Source organism: Tamandua tetradactyla, chromosome 21 (assembly GCF_023851605.1).
Source record: "Tamandua tetradactyla isolate mTamTet1 chromosome 21, mTamTet1.pri, whole genome shotgun sequence".
NCBI classification, from domain to species: domain Eukaryota; kingdom Metazoa; phylum Chordata; class Mammalia; order Pilosa; family Myrmecophagidae; genus Tamandua; species Tamandua tetradactyla.
This window is the reverse complement of record NC_135347.1, coordinates 23,118,578-23,126,658: the sequence shown is the minus strand read 5'-3', so window position 1 is coordinate 23,126,658 and position 8,081 is coordinate 23,118,578. Positions and strand designations below refer to the sequence as shown.

Below are 8,081 nucleotides of genomic sequence, written 5' to 3'. Positions count from 1 at the left end.
CTTCCTAGGCCCCCTGTTCTAGTTCACTAGCTGCTGGAATGCAACACACCAGAGACGGATTGGCTTTTACGAAAAGGGAATTTATTTTGTTAGTTCTTCAGAGGAAAGGCAGCTAACTTTCCACTGAGGTTCTTTCTTATGTGGGAAGGCACAGGATGGTCTCTCTTGGACTTCTCTCCAGGTCCCTGGGTTCCAACAACTTTCCCCGGGGTGACTTCTTTCTGCATCTCCAAAGGCCTGGGCTGAGCTGCGAGTGCTGAGAGAGGTATGCGGAGCTGCTTGGATTGTGCTACATTGTGCTCTCTCATTTAAGCACCAGCCAATTAAATCAAACATCATTCATTGCAGCAGCCATGCCTCCTACCCGATTGCAGATGTAATCAGCAATGGATGAGGTTCATGTACCATTGACTCAAGTCCACAGCAACAGAACTAGGTGCCTTCACCTGGCCAAGTTGACAACTGAATCTAACTACCACACCCTCCATGGCGCCTTCACATAAACTTTTTTTGCAGTCTTCATTCTCAGCAGCAAGACTGTATTTGACCAAAATTTGTCAGCTCCAGTTCCAGCTTCACCTAAAAGTCTGAAGGGGTTGTTCCTTTTGAGATCAAGAAAAACTCATGCAATCAATAACAATAATAGATACCATTTACTGGGTGCTTCCTATGTGTCAGACACTTTGCAAAGAGCTTCATGTAGGCTAACTCATTTGCTCATCACAGCAACCCGATGAAGAAGTACTGTTATTATCTCCAGTTTTTGAATAAGAATATAAAGAAAAAGAAGTTCAGTAACTTGCCCAAGGACCTGCCATCTTGGAGCTAGGATTTGAACCCAGGTTTTTTGACTCCAGAGCCTGTGCACCCACATATTTCCTTCTTTATGGAAGACTCTAGTTTAATCAGTCAATAAATAATAGCTTGTTTGTAGTAGCTTTTGTATTACTATCAACCATGACAGAAATAGAAGACAATTAGTATTTTACCTTAAATACACCCTTCTTTCAATATTAATACCTTCTAGATTGTTAGACCTAAATAAGTTCTAAGATGTTTTCACATTGATTAACTGAAGATGGGGATCACTTAGTCCAGTATTATTATTTTGAAAATTACTTACAGCTATTTACCCTGGCAGAAAATCAGTGGAAGCTGTCATTATTTAAATGTAGTTGCCAGGGCACTGCAGTCAGGAGCTGTTTCCTGAGTGGGTGCTCAATGCGATAAGGCAGATATTCAATCACCTGGACCCCAGAAAACAGAAGTGGAAAATGCAAAGTTGTGTAAGACTAGTTCACAGCAGGTATGCAGTTAGCTTTGGGCAGTTATTTCTTGAATTGGGCAGTGCCTACAATGCTGGAAAATCCATTAAATTGCTCATTCAAGTCAGTCAAAGTGTAAATTTATTTAGAAGCATATAAATATAATGCAGTCAGTGGCAGAATGCTCGCCTTCCATGCGGGAGACCTGGGTTCGATTTCCAGGCCATGTACCCAGACCATGTAACCCCCAACACCAAAATAATAACAATAAACAAAAAATAAATACAATGCAGTATTTTGTAATTATACTATAATTATAATGGAACATAATATATACAACAGAAATATACTTACCAACAAACCGTTGCAACCATCCTATGTGTTGGATGTTTTGAATCAACCCTGCAACAGGAAGCTTCACATGCCATTGTTTCATGCGGAGATGCTTTCATTCACATCATTTGGTGGTGGAGGGAACTAGCTCACAGAGGAGGGATTTCGTGAAGAAGAAATGCCCAATTACTGGGAAAATAGAACAAAAGCAACGCATGGACTGTGAACTGACTTGAAGCTCTTACAATGCAGAAGGCAATTATCAAAGTGTGCTGTGTTTGGAGTTTCCCACCCTTCTCCCCGTGCCTGGCCTTCAGACAGCACATGAGCCTCCACCAGCAGCTTCTGAGACAGGGACAGCAAGCAAGCAGTGGGCTGAGCGACACAACCTGAAGGATAGGTGTGTTTTGACCCAAGGACATTGTCCCTCCCTCCCATCTTCACTTTCCCCACCATGAAATTGCCACATCTTACCTTATTTTTTGGTTTAAAAAAAATAGTCCTGCCTGAAGAGAGAGTTTATTGAAACAAACATGTTTCCAGTGAGAAGTTACATCTTAGCTCAGTCATGGCCACAAACAGTACTTACTTAGCAGAGCAGATAATGAGCTTCCTGGCAGAGAATTCCTAGAATTCTGAGGAAATCTGACACCAGGTATTTTAATAATGAGCGGAGGGAAGAAGGAAGAAAGGAAGTAATTGGAACCATCCCAAAATATGCAGTAGTGAGCATGGGCGTTGCTAAAATGAGAGGAAACCAGGATCCAGAGGACAGTGCCAAAAAGGGGTACTGGAAGGATGTCAAGAAACTTTTTTCTTTTTGTTGGAGATAGGGGTGGGGCTGGGTAATAGAGGAAGAGAGGAGAAAACATGAAAAAGCAAGAGGGTTGTAAAACTCAGTCAAGAGTTTTATTGGGAAAGAGATCAGAATGTCATGATTAAGGAAGTCAGAATTCATTGTCTTCAGATCATCCACCATTTTAATCTCCATGCTCTCCTTTGATAGAGCAGCAATAATTTGGAGTTTGTGAGGACCTTCTAGGGTCTTCTCACAAGTCAGGCAGGCTCATTCACCAGAAGAGTCGTAGCCATTCAACTGAAGGAGGTAATTAAGGAAAATTCTATTACTGTGATTATGAGTCTGAACAGCTCCTAGAAATTTAAGACCATCTTCTTATTATGTTCTTCCATTAGGAGCTTTAGCAAAGTCAGCACTTCCATAAAGTTTTCAGAGCTTCACACGGCAATCATCCACACATGAGTACAACACTAAGGTGTTGGCACAAAGGCATAAAGGAACAGTTTTAGGATGAGGGCTGGCTGCCCAGAAGAAAGATAGGAGTTAATCTTGGGGGCAAAGCAATTGCACACTGAATCAGTGATATCTGTAATGGTAAGTAGAGGGAGACTGAAAAGACAGGTTCTGAACAGAATCACAACTTAGGATAGTAACTGGATATTAATAACATGGAAACGTAGTTTTTCATTCTGTAATTTTCCCTGTCTTTAATTTTTACTAAACACATACCCAAATTCCAAGCACTACAAAAGGAACTAATTAATAGGTCAATCGTTGAATAAATGACACTCAAGTTATCCACGGCATCCATTGAAAATAGGCCAGCCCTGCTATGCCTACAAACATACCAGCTACAATCAGCTGAGACAAATCAGAGTTTACCGTCCCTCAGCCTTTTGGATGTCAGTCATTCATACCAGAAGATTCAGAATAATGCTTTTAAGTGAAATGGAGGCACTATCATAATTGTTTTGACTATTAACTGTGCAGTTCCATCACACCTGAATTAGAAAACTTGAAAAACTTTTGAGGTCATAGGGGTCAGAGTAGTTTCTCAACTACTTAAAATTGGATAGAAAAATGGCTTGAGGGCTTTAAGACCTGAATCTACACATTAAATGGTAGCACTGTAGGAACCCTTAGGCTGAACACCCAACTCTCAATAAAGCTGGCCTAACTTTTTATTTATGAACCTAAGTTAAGACCACTGGGAATTAATTCTTGAGCTGCTTTCTCTGGCTACATTGCCAAGAAGACAGCAAAAGCGTATTGAATACCTACTATGTACCACACACTGTTCTAATAGCTGGTAATTCAAAAGCACAGAAAGCAAGCGTAGCCCTTAGACCAGGAGAGATTGCATACCAGCAGGCTGAGACAGATAGATATGCCTCATTTCAGAAACAGATGTCCAATTGAGTTTTAAAAAGATTTTCAGGTTTGGACATTTTTTCCTACTAGATTAGGATTTCAGTGTAAGAACTACCTCTAGCAACCAGAATTTATTTCTATATTTTAGCATCCTTTTACAGACACCAGAGAAATAAATGCAAAATATGCAATGTGTTTCCTAAGCTATACTGGAGAGCCTGAAAAATAATTTTATAAGGTCAAAGATTTTGAAACATACTTTCATTATTTGGTACAGTGAAAACAAAAATTAGCAGTGTGCAAAATAGGAAGAGTCATAAACTATGAGATCATAAGATCTGTATTCTAATCCTAGATTTCCCACTATCTTCCCAGTTCCTTGACTGGGTTCTAATTTCATAATTTTTGATATTAGGGGTTAATATGATCAGTTATTTTTAAAGAATTGTTCTGAGATCAATGAAATTCCTCAGAGAAGACTTGAGTTCTGCAAAAGTAAGATTTGATATTTTAATGTTTAAAAGAATTTTTTAACTATTATAATAAAAGGAAAAGCCACAATGAAATACTGCTTTATATCAAATTTCAGCTCATTGGAAACTATTAACATGGTCATTTTTACATGCAGGTTAACCAAATGTTTGTTCAGGCCACATCATGATCTCTGTATATATATATATATATATTTGAACTTCTAGAAATTGGATCATTGAAAATGAAGGCTGTAGTCTGACCTAGCCTCCCAATAAATGGGTTCTTTCACATATGCATTTTGCAAAAAATGATTCAAGGAAGTAGCTTACTGCAGGACAAGGCTTCTGTGCTCTGTTAACAGCAGCCCAGACTCAGCCCAGGTCCACCATGGCTTCCATGCTGGCCAACAGTCAGCTGTGCAGTAACAAGTGAAACACATGTCCTGTGACATCCTAATGTAAATGATTTTAATATTTCCTTTGTTTTGTAACTTTATTGCCTCCCTTCTATATTGATGACGAACAATGTAAATAGTGTTATAGTAATGAGTCCAGATTTTTAAAGGAAAATAACCATTGCTGCATTTTCAGGTTTCCAGGTCAGTTTATTTGAAGAAAATCCTGAGACTTCAAGGTGAGCTGTTAAAATTGTTTACCATTTGCACCTATTGACTGGTGTGAATCAGAATTTTTTTTTTCAATACTGCGCAAGCAATGTTAAATACAAAAATAAAATTGGAGATTGAAACCGACTTCTACAATCTACAACCTGGAGTTCATATTTGTACTCATTAAAACAGTGTTGAGAGGAACACAGAAGGAGAAAGGAAAAGAGCAGAGATAAGTCTCTGATCTTAAAGGAAGTAGAAGAGACAAGTGATCCACATGAGGGCTTCAGCAAGGACTTTTGGGGGCCTGAGGAATGTTTGCAATTTTGACCTAAAATCTTGGCTTAACTAAGACATTAACGTACTGATAGCCTGTAGGAGAGAATAAATATCCTGGAGGAGAAAGCGAGAAATCACGGAGATGACCCCCAAGTTTCTGACAAGCAACTCCACTGCACGGTGGGGCTGTGACTCACTGAAATGAGGACCCAGGAGAAGGGCAGGCTAGAAGTGTGTGGAGCAGAAAGGAGAGAAGAGCTCAGTTTGGGGCATGTGGAGTTTAACGAATCTGTAGGGCAAATATCTAAGTGACTATTCACAAGAGGCAGTTGGAGAAATAGGTGTAGAGCACAAGAGAAAAAGAATGATCTGGAAATTCCAATTATGCATTCATGAAATTTACTGTGTGCCATTGAAGGATTAGCAATTATGTATCTATATAGATTTCAACATAGATCATTTCATTGTGAATGGATCAGTAGCTATGCTCAAGGCCAATGAGTTTGGGTAGTATTATGTGGTTTAGAGACACTGAGTCAGTTAATTTATCAAGATTCTTATGGAACTTTACCATCAATGAATCCAATATTATTGATTCTCCAGGCTTCCCTCATAGAAGAATTTAATTGATGCAGCCAAATATTATCTGCCAGTTGAAAGCATTCTTAAAACTCTGGATGCCATGGCTTTTAATAAGTTTAATGTTCTACCTGGCACATGGTTGATGGTGAGTCATTCCCTTTGTGGAACGTTCCTTTTCCTGAGTTAAGCAATAAAGGAAACTATCCTTTTTCTTACGTTAATCCACCAAATGATATCTGTATGGTCACAGAATACGCTCGATTATGAGGGCCTAGAGTCATACCAGAGTTTGATACCCCTGGACATATGCAGTAGTAAAAGGTTAGGAAGACCTCCTTACTCCGTATTATAACTTACAAAAAAAGTCTGGGACTTTTGGAGCTCTAAATCCTCTTCCGGATGCAACTTATGACTTCCTGTCTAAACTTTCTGGAGAAATTAGTAAGGTGTTTTCAGATCAGTTCATTCATTCGGGAGGAGATGAAGTGGAATTTAAAAGTTGGGCATCAAATCCAGAAATCCAAAATTCCATGAGGCAAAAAAAGGCTTTGGCACAGATTTTTAAAAACTAGAATCTTTCTGTGTTCAGAAGCTTTCAGAAATGATTTCAACCACTAGCAGAGCTCCATAGTTTGGCAAGAGGTTTTTGATGATGGCATGAAGCTTCAGCCAGGCACGGTAGTTGAAGCAGGGAAAGGCAGCGATTATCCCAGGGAACAAGGACGCGTCACGCAAGCTGGCTTCTCTCTAATCCTTGCTGCTCCTTGGTTCTTAGCTTGGATTAGTTATGGATAAGACTGGAAAAAAATACTAAGAAGTGGAACCTCTTGAATTTTATGGTACTGAGGGACAGAAAAAAGTTCAATGGTGGAGAAGCTCGTCTTTGGGAAGAATATGCGAAGGCTACTAAACTCACTTCAAGATTCCGGCCTCGGGAAAGTGTTATTGGTGAGAGACTCTGGAGCCACAAGATAAACCACAGTTAAAAACAATGGCTACCACAGACCAGCAAGGCACCGCTGCTCTACGGCCAGACCTGGAAGAGCTGCTGAGCTTCTGTTTACTGGGTACTGTGACCACAAGAACAAAATGCAAAAATGAATCTTAAAGAAGAAAAATAGGAGGAGGGGGAAAAGGCCATGGCAATCTATATTATAGTCAACTTGGTTTTGAAATCATGTAAATTAAGATTTGCAAGTCTATTTTTGGAATAGAACATATCTTTTAATTGATTGCAAAAAGGCTCCTTTTCTCATTAATTTGGCTTTATAGTAAGTAAATGTTACACATGGGAACTTGTAAAAGAGTAAGAAATGCTCTCATGGTAAGGGTTTCATGTGATACTGAATTTGAAAAAAAAATTGTTTCTGTTGGGAAAAATGTTTGAAAAACTGTTCTAGTCAAAGGTTGTTAATATTGACGAAACAGAAACCTACTCGAGCCAGCGCTAAGGAAATAATCACAGTTAGTGAATTATTGTTATTGGAAAACGCAAGCAATTCCAAATTGCCTGCTCAAGACATACTTAGCATGGACTTGAAGCGCCAACATGATCTTTTGCCTTCACGACTCTCTGATCTCAACAGTAGCCTGTTTTATTCTCCTTCTCTGTTCCAGCCACGCTGAATCTTCACCACACTCGTTACTGCCTCTGCATTTTCTTTTGTATCTCCTTGGAATTCTCTTTTACCAGCTATCACCACTGCCTACTTCCTCACTGCTTTCGATTAGCAAATGTCACCTCAGAGACACAGATTATGGTCAGCCGATTAAAATAACATCGCTCCCACATTCATTTCTATCCTTTTACCCTCCTGCATTTTTTCTCCAGGCACTTATAATTCTCTCTCCATATCATGTAGGCTTTTCTTTGCTCTATCCTTCACTCCTTCCTCCTTTTCTTCCTTCCTTTAGTTTCCTCCTCTAAACTGGAAGTTTCATGAGGGTAGAAACTTTATCTATCTCATTTACCTTGTATCCACAGAACTTAGGACAGTGCCAACAGAAAGTTGTGCCTCAATCATTATTTGTTGAATTAATGAATAAATAAATGGACAAGTAAGACATACAGCCAAGTTACAGAAGAAATGAAATTGCAAAGTAAGAAACTCAGAAAACTTCTTTCACCTTTGTCTTCTCCACCCTAATTTCTTTTTGTCAATGCAGTCACAAGTTTCTTTCTCCAGACCTGCTTTTTCTGCTTACTAATCAATGTGCGCAAGCTGAAAATTAATCACCAGACTGAACATGACCTGCAGTTCAAGTGTTCATTATGGTCTGGCTATCATTTTGTCTCTTAATTCAAATTCTCAAAACAAGATAAAGCATGGGGCTTAGCTCAAACTCTAGATTGGCTGCACCTGTGTCAGTC

The 8,081-nt window shown here is 39.2% G+C and overlaps 1 pseudogene; it reads left to right on the top strand.

Annotated features, from left to right (window-relative positions):
• The first annotated feature begins 4,629 nt into the window (after positions 1–4,629).
• LOC143665167 (beta-hexosaminidase subunit beta pseudogene) lies at positions 4,630–6,811 on the top strand (annotated as a pseudogene).
• Positions 6,812–8,081: the final 1,270 nt, after the last annotated feature.